Source organism: Corythoichthys intestinalis, chromosome 3 (genome assembly GCF_030265065.1).
Source record: "Corythoichthys intestinalis isolate RoL2023-P3 chromosome 3, ASM3026506v1, whole genome shotgun sequence".
NCBI lineage: Eukaryota > Metazoa > Chordata > Actinopteri > Syngnathiformes > Syngnathidae > Corythoichthys > Corythoichthys intestinalis.
The window spans coordinates 36,796,153-36,812,973 of NC_080397.1; the positions used below are offsets into that span (position 1 = coordinate 36,796,153).

Below are 16,821 nucleotides of genomic sequence, written 5' to 3' on the forward strand. Positions count from 1 at the left end.
TCTAAAGAGGTAGTTTTTTTTAATCAACTTACCTCCAAATATACTTGACAGCCAGCCAGTCCACATTCGTCGAAGCGATGTTTGGAACTATTCGAGGCTCCATTACCTTGAAGTACCCGGAAGTAAAATCAGACAATGGATCCCAATGGGAGTGTCGCAACTCTCTTTCTACATGGCTCTGACCGGTACTAAGCAGAGCATGATCCGCCCACCTAACCAATTATCATCGCGTTTGCAGCAGCGTCACGGCCCCCTTCCTCCTCCCCCTCTGTTCTATCCAGGCAGGATGCTGCTAATGTGTGACAAGAGCAACTGTCGACAACACACGCTTCATTCAACCAAATTGTAGTAACGAGCCCCTTCACATCCTAACGGTAACAACATTGCAAAGATGGGAGAAGTAATTAATTAGATTACTCTGTACAGAAAAAAATCGCGCCATTAAAAATGCCGTTATACTCAAAGGTGTATAGTAACGCGTTATATGTACTCCGTTGCATTTACATGAGTAACTTTTTGTAACTCTTACTCTGCTACTTTGGCCAACACAAGAGTGGTTACATTTTTCAGCTTTATTCTACATATTAGATTAATTTAATATAATTTATTTATTCATTCATTTATTTTTTGCCAGTAATGCCATTGCCAAGAGTAACGCTACTACTTTCACCAATGCGATGTTGCAACAATAATCAAATGACTCCCTTACACCAATCAGATGCAAGCTCTCCGTTCAATGATCATGCCAGCCTGTTCAATCACGTGGCATAAAAATGAAGTATTCGAGACAGAGCGCTGCCCTTAACATGGCTCTAAAGCGCGAATTTAAACGTCACTCACAGTTTTATTTGGCACCGATTGCCCATGGAAAACCGGAGATATTATCCTTTTAATTTCATAATCATAACTATGGAGGAATTACAGTATTCACTATTCAAACTAGGAACTATTTTCTCCACTAGAGGGTAGGGCACTCATGCTCTTTGGATGAATAATGCTTCATTTCTGTCTTTTTTTTTCTTTTTTCACTCTTGCCATAATTCAATGACATTTTTTTCCCTTTGGCTTAATGTGGTTATGTAATGGGTTATTGTACTGTATCATTATAACAACAGCTCATATAGATAAGTTTGTGCTGAGAAAAAAAATACCATTGTTAAAAAAAAAACTAGCAAAAATAAGCAGTTACTCACAATGTTACTCATTACTTGAGTATTCTTTTCACTGGATACTTTTTTACCTGTATTTGATTGCATTTTTGGATGAGTACGTTTACTCTTACTTGAGTAAATTTTTTGGCTACTCTACCCACCTCTGGTTATACTCCAATGCCGTTATTAACAACACTGCTAGCATTCTCCTTGAATTTGTACAATGTTTTCATCCAGTCAAAGTAAGACTAGATTAAATTTAGATCATTACAATGTTAATACACACCTGTAAGCTTCATCATTGGAGAGGGTTATTTTTGTAATCAAGAGAGACCTGTAACATATTTTGTCCTAAATGAATACAAGGGACCAAAAATTGGTGGAATAAATCTTGGTACACCTCTACAAAGGAGACTTTTCAGTCTGCGTGCTGGACTTATTGGAATGTTTCAGTAACTCCTCACACTTCCACCATGAGACATTAAAATGTTCATCTGAAACTCTATGTCTGAAAAAACAGTTGAGACCAGAATCGAGCCATAACTTAATTCCACTCAAGGTTTGAACTTCCTCGGGTTAAGGAAATTTTGGTGGTTAGTAGAGGGAATTGAAAATATGGTCTATCTGAAATTATGCAGTGCGATAGCACCCATGTGATACAAACGTAATGAGAGCATTGAGAATGTGCTCCATTCTCTTCATTAAAAAAACATTATAGAGGAAGGTTTGTGGTGGTTCTGTTTCAGAATGTCAAATCCATTCAAGTACAGTACATTTGAAAGCTAAGTGTATGTTGCTGTATTTTACGCCACTTGACATAAAAGAGCATGATAACATAAAAGCATAAAACAACAACATGCTGTAAGTGGCCATATACACTTAATCTTCTCTGAAGAATTGTCCATCTTCATCTATCTACTGATTTTTTTCTAGATTTGTTTGTTTCTATGGAATGCAATGAGGTAAATGCAACACGTAGGGACATATTTTTGAGTCTTTTTCTATTTTATTGTGAGATGATGCATGATTTAATTTTTTCTTCTTCAAGTTCTGTTCTTACCCTTGGGATTTACATCTGACAGACGCTTGGTGCGCGAAGAGCATGCTGGCTTTGATTTCTAAACATATACTCTCAAAGATGAAGTGCAGCTTTATCTATGAAGGTTAACCAGCATGAAAGCCTGGTGGAAAGGTGCATAGGTGCCATCAGAAACAGAGTGATCAACAGATGATTTTTTTTTTTACAAGTAAAGAAATGCAAGGAGGAAGAAAACACAGCCTCTTATCTGAGGTATTGGTCAGTTTTGTTATTGTAAATACAATTCATCATACTAGTAACAGAAGTCAAACTGCAATAATGATGTAATATGATGTATCATGATACAAAAATAAAAAATTCAAAGCGGCAAAGCAAACATTGTGACATCAATAATTTACAAAGACAACAAAACAGGTCCCAGGATTTATCTTGAGGCACATTTTGAGCCAGTAACTTGAACAGCTGATCTCAGCAAGAAGTATAAAAAAACAACACATGAGCCCGTTATATAAATATACCGTAATTTCTCGAATATAAGGCGCACCCGTGTGTAATGCGCACCCCAAATTTACTTGCAAAATCTAGGGAAAATTATTGGACCTGTTTATAACGCGCACCCTAATTTTAGCACCAATAAATAGAAGAATACAAGAAAACAGAGCTTGTGGCAGATACAGAAATGTCATTTTACTGACTGGTGAAACACAGCACAAGCATAGCATATTGATAGTTCAAAACAGTACCATAAACTGACAATATTTACGGTAATAATATGATTTGACAACTTCTCCAACTTACCAGAATCTAGGAGAAAACAAAACAGATGTGACTTTTCTTTTAAAGGCTGTTGTATAACTTGCTCGTTTCATCATGATGAATAAATGTTTCTTCCATGGATTGATACGGTAAAATGAAAGTGAGAACGTAATCCGAGACAGCTCATCGCTGTCGACACGACAGTAACAATAGGAACTATTGTTATATGGGTTTGAGTTTCCCGAGGGACAGATATAGTTGACGGACACACACAGGAAGTCTGTGTTGTTACGTTTGTTATGGTCCGAGTTGCGGAGCTGCAATAAACATTGACTCAAATGAGTTAAAGAAACTAAATTCTGTGCTTTATGAAGAGTGAAAAAAGCAGAATTTAACACGGACGAAATCATTCGGCCGATCAGAGTGAAGCATTACCAAAACAAAATGGTGACGTCACGTACCGTAATGGTCGGCAACGGATTGGCGCATACATTTCTTCAACACAACGTGGCCGTGTCAATAAAAAAAAAAAAATTGGTTTATATATAATATATATATATATTTCTGTCTCCACCCGTTGTCCACCCACTGTCTGTACCCGTTTATAATGCGCACCATGATTTTACAAGTTGGTTTTGGGGGAAAAAAAGTGCGCGTTATATTCGGGAAATTACGGTTAGCCTAGAAGCCAAACTATATTTCAAGACCACAAAATAAAAATACCTTCGAAGACAAGGGTGTATCCTGATTACATTTCACCGGTATATACAGTACAGTGGTACCTCTAAAAACGAATGTCTCTACGAACTAAATTTTCAGGTTATAACACGCTTCAATGGGTTAATATTGCCTCTTGTTAAGAAAGAAATTTCAGGATAGGAAAAAATACAGTACATTACGATGAAAGATACGGATGTACTTCATGATTTTGTTCTTTTAAATGTTGCGCCATAGGCTCCTACTGCTCTATTGGTCATAATCTTTCCCATCATGCTTTAGCAATGCAATGCTGCTCTCCGATTGGCTTATTGTTGATGACGTTTCAATTTGGGTGTCGCAGTATAATGATGTGCACGGGCGTGATGGTGTTCTTGTTATAGTGGGCTAGACGTCTTCACCAAAAGAGCACAAGTCGTTTTGTTGACAGGACGGCAATTAAGCAAGATCAATAAAACTCCATAGTTATCACAAATAATTGCTCTAATCTGTTGAGTTTGGTCTCCACTGGACACCTTTCTGTTATGGTTTGAGTTTGCATCTGTGCCCTAGTGTGTCTTGTCCATGTGATTACCCATTGATTTCACCTGCTCCTTGCTCCTTGTGTGTTGACCAGTCCACTGCCTCCTGTGTCACCCACCTGTTTCTCATTGTCTTGTTAGCCCATGTCAGTAATGAAAGGGAACCACAGATAGAAAGCCTTGTAGTTCTTAAAAGATAACGTTACTATGAGTTAAAATAATTTGATATTAAAACCCCTTTTTATGTTTTCGTTGTTATGCAATTTGTAAAATTAATTTAACTTGTAGGTCACCATTGTTGTTGACGTCGCAGGGTGGTGACGTCAATGGACAACACTGCCGGGCTACCAAAGTATGACTAGCGACATAAACATGTCATCTGTTCAGCCCTTTCAATTTGAACCAGAGAGGAACATTAATGAGCATGACAGAACTGTCAATATTTCACAAAATGAACAGGAAAGATAGGATGAGACGAGACGAGAGTAGGACAAAATCGGTGTTCTGCCAAAATGTGCTACACTGGCAAAACAAGAGGCGAATTTGACACCCAAAGTACTACCGTGCGCTTTCAGCTTGTTTTGTTTAGATGCATACAGACAGAACATACTAAAGATGCCTTAAGAAAATAGTTAAACGTAGTAATTAAATAAAATAATAATAATAATCTGCTTTAAAGTGCGTATGACAGGATAAAAAAAGGTCTTAAATAGCATTATTATGTGAATTAGAATCATATTTTGAGATGATTCGACTCCATACAACAATTTGGCAAAGCACAGATGACGAGAAATTAGTCTTTTAATCTGCCGTTTAGCCACACCTACCATTATAGCGCTATAGCGTCCCCAAATAAAGCATGACGTCGGCGGGGTCATGATTTTAGGGGGAATTATTCTGAGGGGGAATTATACACACCGAGGAAAACGCGACGTTGAGAGCAGCAAAATGCTCCTGCTGGGGGCAGGAGAACTTGTTTGCGGGGAAGCAGCTGGACAATGACCGCCGGACAAATCGGCCAACGTTGGAGGAGCGCATAGCTGTCTCATGGTCAACACGAATATTCGTAAATTAATGCTTAACTACACAGCGAAGACGTAAACAGTGAGAGAGCGGCGTGCAGTTGTTCTGTGCAGCTAACAAGACAGGATGTGTCTGAGGAGAACTTTTCTACATGTCCATCCATGATTAAACATAGGTAAATATTCCTTTATTTAAGGAACGTTTGTAGTGTTTACTTTGTAATCACTGTTGCAAAGTTGCAATTTCTGATGGGGTGGAAAATTCGACAGAACACCAGGCAAACGAAGAGGGCAATAAGCCGAGTATAGCCCTCTCCCTGCGGGCGGTGTGCGACAAGCCGCCGATCGTCGGCCGAGTGGCATTCTGGGTGGATAAGGAGCATTGTCAGCCACAAAATGCAAGCTACCTCTGTATTAAAACGTGTGCCATGATCCCAATATTTGACATAATACAAAACATGATGTTTACCGTATTTTTCAGACTATAAATCGCAGTTTATTTCATAGTTTGGCTGGGGATGCGATTTATAATCTGGAGCAATTTATTTGTGAAATTATTAACACATTATCATTTCACATGTTATTTGGGTGTTTTGGAGTGACACTGATGGTTTGGTAAACTTGTTAACATGTTCTTTGTGCTTTAGGTATCTGAATAACTCTTAATAGCAATGGTACGTTAACATACCGGCCACGTTCGCATTTCGTTCTTCATGCGTCATGTAACATTATCATACTGTACACTTATTCAGCATGTTCTCTGTTGTATTTGTATTTTAAGTTGCCTTTCAAGATGACATATCTGTTCTATGTGTTGGATTTTATCAAGTAAAGTTCCCCCAAAAATGCGACTTGTAATCATGTGCGACTAATGTTTGTTTTTTTCCTCTTCATTGCGCATTTTTTGGTTGGTGCGACTTATACTCAGGTGCGACTTATAGCCCGAAAATACGTTACTTACTTCCTCATAAGTCCAATGGTCCCACAGTCGCACACTTGTCTTGGCCGATCTCGGGGTGAACGGGAACTTTCTGAAACCCAAAAAGGCTCACACACCTCTCCCTGGTGCAGCTACAAAAGCCTACAGCCATTTGGCTGGCGTGATGCGAAAAAAAAAACAAATTAATTCGCAAAATCAACTGAATCTGCAGTCCATCTGCATGCTATAAAGCAATGCTGTATTGGGAGATGCTGACCCGGGTGACATCACATTCGCATTCGTCCTTAACCAGAGACTGGAGCCTGAAGTTACACATTTTAATGGCATTTTACTCACCGCCTTTAACTGATGTGTGCATGTGGTGAGAGGTCTCGCCGTGTAGGAAGGAATTGCAGAAGACCGGTAGTGTTCGTCTAGTGACAGTGACAAACTATGTCATCACCCCGAGCGTCCATTGCATGCATAAATCCTGGTGCCCTCCGTAGGTCAAAACATGTACGAAATATTATAGATTTTTAAACCAATGGCAATATTTTCTGTGTTTTAATAACACATTTTAATAAAAGAGAACAATTGTGGTTCATTAGAGTCTACAAGTCCTTAAGTCCGAGGTTCCCTATAAGTGCCCTATGTGCTGCCAGTCTTTGTTGTGTCATTGTCTATCTTTCCCAAGGTCTGTTCATGTCCATGTCTATTTTGCCGTCCATAACCCTCGTGTTCCTGCAACTCCTGCTTAAGCAAGTTTTTAAGCTTTTGTTTGTATTTTGTTTTTTGTTAGTTATCACTAAAGCATTTTGAGCTCACCGCCACCCTACCTTGCCTGCCTGCCTCTGTTTCCCTGCGTTTGGTTCCTCCATGCCCCCAGCTCGTGACACTTTTTCCTTCAAAAGGGAATCATTTCAGATGCATGCAACTGGGACCTTGCCCTTTCAGTCACAATAAAAAAGATAGTGACCACTGAAGAGGATAGGATAAGGAAAAGATCCACTGAACCGATGTGGTACTGATCCATTAATGGATCTTACACAGTATCCGCCAAGGTGTGAAGTAGAATTTCGGTACCAACCGAGCAGGTACACTATGCACCCTTGAGTTGGAAAAATCTCAATAAACTCTTTAAAAAAACAATAAAACTGTAGTATTCTTTCATTGATGCCTTTGTACGACTGTGGAGCTTTTATATCTTTTTTCATTTTACAGCAAAAGGCCAGGTTCTGTAAGTGGAGTGGGTTGCATTATTTTCCTTTTCTTCAGACGAGCTACATATATGCTAAAATAGAAAATAAGGTGGTAAGCAGAAGAAAGGGAAAAAGACTGAAAGCAAGTATGCATTTACAGAGAACTGTAACATTGAGAGCAAGACGAGCAATTTAATATGCAAGCGCAAAGACCACTGAACATTGAAGAGACGAAGATATGGGGAGTAGGTAATTTCCATATTACTACAGTTTCCCTGCAACGCAGACATCTCTGCAGGCCAAACAGTGTTTTATTCATGCAAAAGGCATCACAAAAAAAAAAATGCTAGAACTCAAGGCTGTTCATGCTGTTACTCAATTATTCATCAAGCAGAAAAATGTACCCTGATTGAAGTTACTTTGAACTTAGGGCATCATTTTATTTTTTTTATTTATTTCCTTTTTTATATATAGGATTCTTTTCTGTCATTATATATGGTTTGGTGAGGAAAAATAACGGCTGAACCACATTTTCGTTCTTCCTCCTCATCCAGAAGATGAATTAATTTTACTTTCAATAATTTACACTTCATAAACCATTCAAGGTACGTTACGTATTCGTAGTGGCATAATGAGGGATTGAGTGTGACTGTGGGAAAAAATGCTGTTGCGTAACTTTCTTGAGATAATCAGAAACTTGATATGATACCAATTGCCAATTTCAGTACTGAAGTTGTTTTACCTAATACCGGAGAATCCAATTTTTACTTAATTGAAGACTTCTCTAACTTTTTGGCAGATTTCCCATGTATTTATTTCATTCTATTTTCCCTTTGCCACGCACACATTTTGATGTACTTTCTGCTTGCCTTAGGGGAAATTCAACCCATCTTACCCAGCTCGCGTGCTCTGACACCCTGCTGGTCGGACTGTCAAGCTGGAGTGTGATGCCAGTGTCAAATATTCCTTCTCCTTTATTTTTTTCTTTCAACCGCAGATCTTTTTTTCTTGAGTTTCTCAATCGTCTTTTCACCCCCCCTTAACTCTCACTTTCCATCACCGTCACTCTCATTCTTTCCAAAGAACAGCTTTGTTTATCTTATTTTTGCTGTCTTTAAAAAAGTAGTGATTCTACCACTTTGTCCCATTGGTGGAATACTAAAAACAGGGTGCTGCATGTTCTTTCATTTGAAGCGAAATAACAATGTGTACCTTCTAGCTTTCTCGAAATGGAAGACCTGTTATTAAATGACAACTATTTGCTGCAGGTCGAATGGTTGGTTCAGGATGTTCAAACAGTTGTGGTTTTTTTGGCCTCACACATTTCAGCCTTTGTACTCAGGCTGAACATGTGCAAAAGGAGAGTTGGAAAAGAATCCTATGAAGAATGTCCAATTTTCAGTTTAACAATGGAAAGTCAGTTTTCAAGCAGACCTCCAACTATGATTGTCACATCCAGTGTTGTTAATCTTACTGAAAAAAAGTAATTAATTATAGTTACAAATTACTTCTCCCAAAAAGTAATTGCGTTAGTAACTCAATTACCTGAATGTAAGAGTAATTAGTTACTTGGCAAAGTAATTTGTGATAATTACTTTTTTTTTTTTTTCCCCTCAAAAAAAAAAAAAAAAAAAAAAAAATTGGCCACACTATGTGAAGTTTTTTGTGAAGGTTTTTGGTACAATTGGCCCGAGCCCAATTCTTGACCCAAATTTACCCTTTACCCTGAATCAACTGTTAAAAGTTGTTAAAATTGCTGCCATTATTGCATTTGTTCCCTTCTCTCTACTTTCGACATATGAAAGTTTTAAAACTGTTTCATCATTTAAAGATAGATTCAAGTCAAGATTTTGCCGATTTAGAAGTAGTTTAGATAAAAAGTTACTTAGGTTCGCTAGGAAGGTTCTCTACAACAGAGCCGTCCTAAAAAGTCTACTGCTTTAAGATGGCGGCTGTCTACTAACGCATTTAGTGCCATGCAGTGTTGTTAATTTTACTTTAAAAAAGTAATTACAGTTACAAATTACTTCTCCCAAAAAGTAATTGCGTTAGTAACTCAGTTACCTGAATGTAAGAGTAATTAGTTACTTGGCAAAGTAACTAGTGATTTTTTATTTTTTTTTCTCAAAAAAAAAAAAAAAAAAAAAAAAAAAAACACAGGTCACACAATGTGAAGCTTAAAGGGTTTGGGGGACAATTGGCCCTAGCCCAATTCTTTACCCTCCACTTAACTAGACACAAGGGTATTGCGATAACTAGCTAGTAACCTTTGCTATGTGTGGAAGTCATTTAAAGTTGTGAATCAATCGTTAAAGTTGTTAAAATTTCTCCCGTTATTGCATTAGTTCCCTTCTGTCTACTTTAAACATGTGTAAGTTTTAAAACTGTTTCATCATTTAAAGATAGATTTAAGTTAAGATTTTGCCGATTTAGGAGCATTTTAGATTTTAAAAAATTACTTAGGTTCGCTAGGAAGGATCTCTACATCAGGGCCTTCCTAAGTTCCTGAGAGGTCTACTGCTTTAAGATGGCGGCTGTTTACAAACGCATGTAGTCCTTAAAACATGTTGGCAATGCAGCAGTGTCTGTCATTAGCATCTAGTTCTATAATATGATATCTACCGTGTCATGTGGGCGTAGTTTGTCGGCTATGGCTGCAGTCAGGTATTATAGGGAATGGGACGTACTACGTCATTGTTTGGACCCGCCTCCATGCTGGCAATATAATTCACTTCCGGGCCGGCAGAGTCAATGCGGATTGTAACGTGTGATAGTGCTAAGCTAACTCTTTCGGTGTTTTAGAAAGAAAATATGGGTGCTTTATTGTTGCGTTACCGGGTGCAACAGCGTCTCGTACGACAAAAAAAGGGGTGAGGAAAAATGGACTCACTTTTCACCGTTTTCCTGCATGGAGGACCAAATATCAGATCACGAAGGTACGACGGATGGCTGGATTGCAGCGGTTCGTCGGAAAAGCATTTCTTATGATCATATTTCTGCTGGAATGAGAGTGTGTTCCTGTCATCTCTACTCTTGTAAGTTGAACGATTTATCCACTTTTGGTTTCAATACGTTTTTGTTTTTTTACACCGTTGTGTAAATCTGCCTCGGTAGCAATGCTCGCCTACTACGACTCACCTACCTGTTGTGTTCCTAGGTAAACCTGCTGACAACACATCCCGATTGGTCACCATCTCTCTTCTTGGATCATTTGACAAAGAAAATTTGTTCAATGGAGTGGTTCCATTTGTCCTGTGTCGGACTCAAACAAGCCCCTGCAGCAGACGCCATCTGGGTCTGCCCTTCTCGTCGATGAACTGCGGGCTTTTAACTTGTGAAAATGCAAGAACTTTAATGCACATATTTATTCTGCCTGGCTATTTAACTATGGCCAGTGACGTTTTTTTTAACCACTTTGACAAAGACACGTTTCATTGTAATGTTGAATTTATATATTCTATTATTATTTTTCATTTATAATATTCTTATTTGCAATAATGTAGACTTTAGACTGTCAATTCAAATAGTGTTGGAAAAGTTGCAATACCTAAAATAGAAATGCAAGAACTGTAAAGTACATATTTATACACGTTTATTTACCTAAGGCCACTGGATGTTTTTTAACTGCTTTGAAAAATACAGGTTTTGTTGTGATCTTGTATTTATATAGTATATAGCTTTTTATAATGTATTATGTATTATAATATTTGCTGCCCCCTGCCAGAGTGTGGGCCATTTTGTACTAAAATGATTTTAAACTGTCAGTTCAAATACTGTGTTGGAGACTAGTACTTGCAATACTTAAAATGGAAATGCAAGAACTTTAAAGCACATATTTATCCTGTCTGGCAATTTACCCAAGGCCAGTAAATAGTGTTTTAAACTGCTTTGACAAAGACACGTTTATTGTGATCTAGTATTTGTGTATTACTTATAATTATATAATATTTGCTGCCACCGTCAGAGGGTGGGCCTTGTTTGCACTAATTTAAAGATTTTAAACTGTCAATTCAAATATCGTATTGGAGAAATTGCATTACTTGAAATAAATCTATTGCAACTTATCAGTCCCAGTTCTTGTCTACAACACTGTCCAAAAATTGTCAATGCATATTCCAAATAGAATAACAAAATTAAGTCACCTGACTTTGTAATTATTACACCTGTTTATTATGAAGACTTGAAGTAAACAACAAGCAGTTACAGTTTGTCAAGAAATTGTTCAACTCATGTTTTGGTATTCATATTTTATTGACTTTTCATAACAACACTTGGGATTGTGTTTGTAAGAGCAGAGCAAACTGAAGTTTCAGCGTGCACTCTTCGCCTTTCCAACCTCTCATAACGCTCCGATGTGGTGCGCTTGACCTCAGAATAACCCAAGAAGAGATATGGTGACCAATCGGGATGTGTTGTCAGCATTTCATATGCAGGTTTTCCTAGTAACACAACAGGTAGGTGAGGAGGAGTAGGTTAGCATTGCTACCGAGGCAGATTTACACAACAGTAAAGAAAAAAAAAAACGTATTGAAACCAAAACGGATAAATCGTTCAACTTACAAGAGTAGAGATGAGGGGAATACACTCTCATTCCAGCAGAAATATGATCATAAGAAATGCTTTTCCGACGAACCGCTGCAATCCAGCCATCCGTCGTACCTTCGTGATCTGATATTTGGTCCTCCATGCAGGAAAACGGTGAAAAGTGAGTCCATTTTTCCTAACCCCTTTTTTTGTCGTAGGAGACGCTGTTGCACCCGGTAACGCAACAATAAGCACCCATATTTTCTTTCTAAAACACCGAAAGAGTTAGCTTAGCACTACCACACGTTACAATCCGCATTGACTCTGCCGGCCCGGAAGTGAATTATATTGCCAGCATGGAGGCGGGTCCAAACAATGACGTAGTACGTCCCATTCCCTATTGAAGCCACCTAGCATCGCGGTTGCAACGGCGTCTTCCCCACTCCTGCTCTGCTCTCGTCCCCGTGAGTCCTTTTCTCTCAGACTTTTTTTTTATTCAACCAACTTAGTAACGCATAGTAACGCACGCCTTTCCCGCCTCAGTAACGGTAACGGCGTTGCCAAGATGAGAAAAGTAATTAATTAGATTACTCATTACTGAAAAAAATAACGCCGTTAGTAACGCCGTTATATTGTAACGCTGTTATTAACAACACTGGTCACATCTTTGTTTTTTTTAAACATTAACACTGCTCATTTATTTCTGAATGGCACATTTTGATAGCAAAAAATAAAGTCTACACAAAAGATGATGAAACAAAATAACCAAATGTGCAGTTGTAGCTAGTTATACAGTATAATGTGTTAGAGCAGCAAGGAAAAGGCAGTCTACATGTAATACTGTGGCGACATTTTGACTGATGAGATGGGATGCAAGCCTAACATTTACTCCTCACGTCACAAAAACTAATAATCATTCGTTATAAACAGCCAGACTGGTATATTTTTATTTGCATTGATCTAACAACAATTTTAAATGTTTCTTTGAAAAAACATCATCGTCTTTACCAACTAGCAAAGTATTATATTCAGATACAGTGGGGCAAATAAGTATTTAGTCAACCACTAATTGTGCAAGTTCTCCCACTTGAAAAAATTAGAGAGAGCCTATAATTGTCAACATGGGTAAACCTCAACCATGAGAGACAGAATGTGGGGAAAAAAAACAGAAAATCACATTGTTTGATTTTTAAAGTATTTGCAAATCATGGTGGAAAATAAGCATTTGGTCAATACCAAAAGTTCATTTCAATACTTTGTTATGTACCCTTTTTTGGCAATAACGGAGGCCAAGCATTTTCTGTAACTCTTCACGAGCTTTTCACACACTGTTGCTGGTATTTTGGCCCATTCCTCCATGCAGATCTCCTCTGGAGCAGTGATGTTTTAGAGCTGTCGTTGGGCAACACGGACTTTCAACTCCCTCCACAGATTTTCTATGGGGTTGAGATCTGGAGACTGGCTAGGCCACTCCAGGACCTTAAATTGCTTCCTACAAAGCCACTCCTTTGTTGCCCTGGCTGTGTGTTTGGGATCATTGTCATGCTGAAAGACTAAGCCACGTTTCATCTTCAATCCCCTTGTTGATGGAAGGAGATTTTCACTCAAAATTTCTCGATACATGGCCCCATTCATTCTTTCCTTTAGACAGATCAGTCGTCCTGGTCCACAGTGGGTATGGTGTTGTTCGGATGCAATTCAGTATTCTTTCTCCTCCAAACACGAGAACCTGTGTTTCTAGCAAAAAGTTCTATTTTTTTGTTTCATTTGACCATAACACATTCTCCCAGTCCTCTTCTGGATCATCCAAATGCTCTCTGGCGAACCGCAGACGGGCCTGTACGTGTACGGGCTTCAGCAGGGGGACATGTCTGGCAGTGCAGGATTTGAGTCCCTGGCGGCGCATTGTGTTACGGATAGTAGCCTTTGTTACAGTGGTCCCAGCTCTCTGTAGGTCACTCACTAGGTCCCCCCTGTGGTTCTGGGATTTTTGTTGACCGTTCTTGTTATCATTTTGACGCCACAGGCCGAGATCTAGCATGGAGCCCCAGATCGAGGGATATTATCAGTGGTCTTGTGTGTCTTCCATTTTCTAATAATTGCTCCCACAGTTGATTTCTTTACACCAAGCGTTTTACCTATCGCAGATTCAGTCTTCCCAGCCTGGTGCAGGTCTACATTTTTGTCTCTGGTGTCCTTAGACAGCTCTTTGGTCTTGGCCATAGTGGACTTTGGAGTGTGACTGACTGAGATTGTGGACAGGTGTCTTTTATACCGATAATGAGTTAAAACAGGTGCCGTTAATACAGATAACGAGTGGAGCCTCATTAGCTGTCTATGATAGTGTTGCTGCTTGGTTGTTTACGATAGCCTTGATGAGGTCTCACATGCATTGCAAAGATTTACACCATGAAGCCACATAGTGGAAATGAACCTGCTGCCAGGGTGTAAACAAGCACCCCATCGTTGCTTGTTGGGACTAATCAAAACTTTAGGCAATAGACATGAAAGCATCAGACTACATGTGGCATGTGTGGATGGGTTCAGCATTCTTGTGTGTGCGTGTGCATGTGTGTATTTTTATGTGTCCCCATTTCCCACTTCTGTACACTTCTGAACATTTTACTGGAATTCAGAATGTGTTTGAGGGTTTATAAGTGAAATAAACCTTTATCAAAATTGCCACAAGCTATCTGATCTGCTACATCCTGGTTCCCTGTCGCATTTTTCCATGAAATCGAGAAAGGGAAAAGTAAATGGCTTCACAGCATGAAAACATGTCCCTAGTGTTTGATTCCCTACCTTAATTTAAAAATAAGAGGCAAAACACCCCACCTAAACACACAGAAAAAAAGCAACCACTCATGGTTACAAAATAAGTTGTTTATTAAATGTTTGGCATCACAATTTTGATAGAGAACAGTCTAAGGGTTTACCGTTTTATTCAGTCATTTCACTTAACGTGGAAGCGTTTTATCTTGGCGGCGTCTGTCTGATTAGCATATTCCATCATGTTAAACAAACACAAGACAATGAGTACCTTGGGGGACATGAGGCCAACATGTGCGCAGCATACAAAGAGATCAATCTGTTTCCAAAAGTGCACACAGGCCTGTTGTTGGAGAACCCTCCTTGCAAAACATTAGAGATTGACGCAGATGCTCTGTTGTCAGTGTTACTTTAACACCCACGCTGCCCTCACTTACAATATACAAGGATTGACAAGTTGGTGGCAGATGAATGTTTTGCACAGTCAGTTCTTGTGAGGTCTGTGTTGCAGTGCTCTTTGTGATGTTGAATACAATATACAGTGCCTTGCAAAAGTATTCGGCCCCCTTGAATCTTGCAACCTTTCGCCACATTTCAGGCTACAAACATATAGATATGAAATGTAATTTTTTTGTCAAGAATCAACAACAAGTGGGACACAATCGTGAAGTGGAACAACATTTATTGGATAATTTAAACTTTTTTAACAAATAAAAAACTGAAAAGTGGGGCGTGCAATATTATTCGGCCCCTTTACTTTCAGTGCAGCAAACTCACTCCAGAAGTTCAGTGAGGATCTCGGAATGATCCAATGTTGTCCTAAATGACCGAAGATGATAAATAGAATCCACCTGTGTGTAATCAAGTCTCCGTATAAATGCACCTGCTCTGTGATAGTCTCAGGGTTCTGTTTAAAGTGCAGAGAGCATTATGAAAACCAAGGAACACACCAGGCAGGTCTGAGATACTGTTGTGGAGAAGTTTAAAGCCGGATTTGGATACAAAAAGATTTCCCAAGCTTTAAACACCTCAAGGAGCACTGTGCAAGCCATCATATTGAAATGGAAGGAGCATCAGACCACTGCAAATCTACCAAGACCCGGCCGTCCTTCCAAACCTTCTTCTCAAACAAGGAGAAAACTGATCAGAGATGCAGCCAAGAGGCCCATGATCACTCTGGATGAACTGCAGAGATCTACAGCTGAGGTGGGAGAGTCTGTCCATAGGACAACAATCAGTCGTACACTGCACAAATCTGGCATTTATGGAAGAGTGGCAAGAAGAAAGCCATTTCTCAAAGATATCCATAAAAAGTCTCGTTTAAAGTTTGCCAAAAGCCACCTGGGAGACACACCAAACATGTGGAAGAAGGTGCTCTGGTCAGATGAAACCAAAATTGAACTTTTTGGCCACAATGCAAAACGATATGTTTGGCGTAAAAGCAACACAGCTCATCACCCTGAACACAGCATCCCCACTGTCAAACATGGTGGTGGCAGCATCATGGTTTGGGCCTGCTTTTCTTCAGCAGGGACGGGGAAGATGGTTAAAATTGACGGGAAGATGGATGCAGCCAAATACAGGAACATTCTGGAAGAAAACCTGTTGGTATCTGCACAAGACCTGAGACTGGGACGGAGATTTATCTTCCAACAGGACAATGATCCAAAACATAAAGCCAAATCTACAATGGAATGGTTCAAAAATAAACGTATCCAGGTGTTAGAATGGCCAAGTCAAAGTCCAGACCTGAATCCAATCGAGAATCTGTGGAAAGAGCTGAAGACTGCTGTTCACAAAGACTCTCCATCCAACCTCACTGAGCTCGAGCTGTTTTGCAAGGAAGAATGGGCAAGAATGTCAGTCTCTCGATGTGCAAAACTGATAGAAACATACCCCAAGCGACTTGCAGCTGTAATTGGAGCAAAAGGTGGCGCTACAAAGTATTAACGCAAGGGGGCCGAATAATATTGCACGCCCCACTTTTCAGTTTTTTATTTGTTAAAAAAGTTTAAATTATCCAATAAATTTTGTTCCACTTCACGATTGTGTCCCACTTGTTGTTGATTCTTGACAAAAAATTTAAATTTTATATCTTTATGTTTGAAGCCTGAAATGTGGCGAAAGGTTGCAAGGTTCAAGGGGGCCGAATACTTTTGCAAGGCACTGTACCCAGTAGATTTACTGCAGATGTTCAACACTAA

The 16,821-nt window shown here is 39.2% G+C and overlaps 1 long non-coding RNA gene across 1 annotated transcript; it reads right to left on the reverse strand.

The window, feature by feature from the left end:
* Positions 1-11,556: 11,556 nt before the first annotated feature.
* Positions 11,557-12,174, reverse strand: LOC130912879 (uncharacterized). Its single transcript, XR_009062658.1, has 2 exons — positions 11,885-12,174; positions 11,557-11,763 (listed from the first exon to the last, which is right to left on the reverse strand). It is a non-coding gene; the product is annotated as an uncharacterized LOC130912879 (long non-coding RNA).
* Between the last annotated feature and the right edge of the window lie 4,647 nt (positions 12,175-16,821).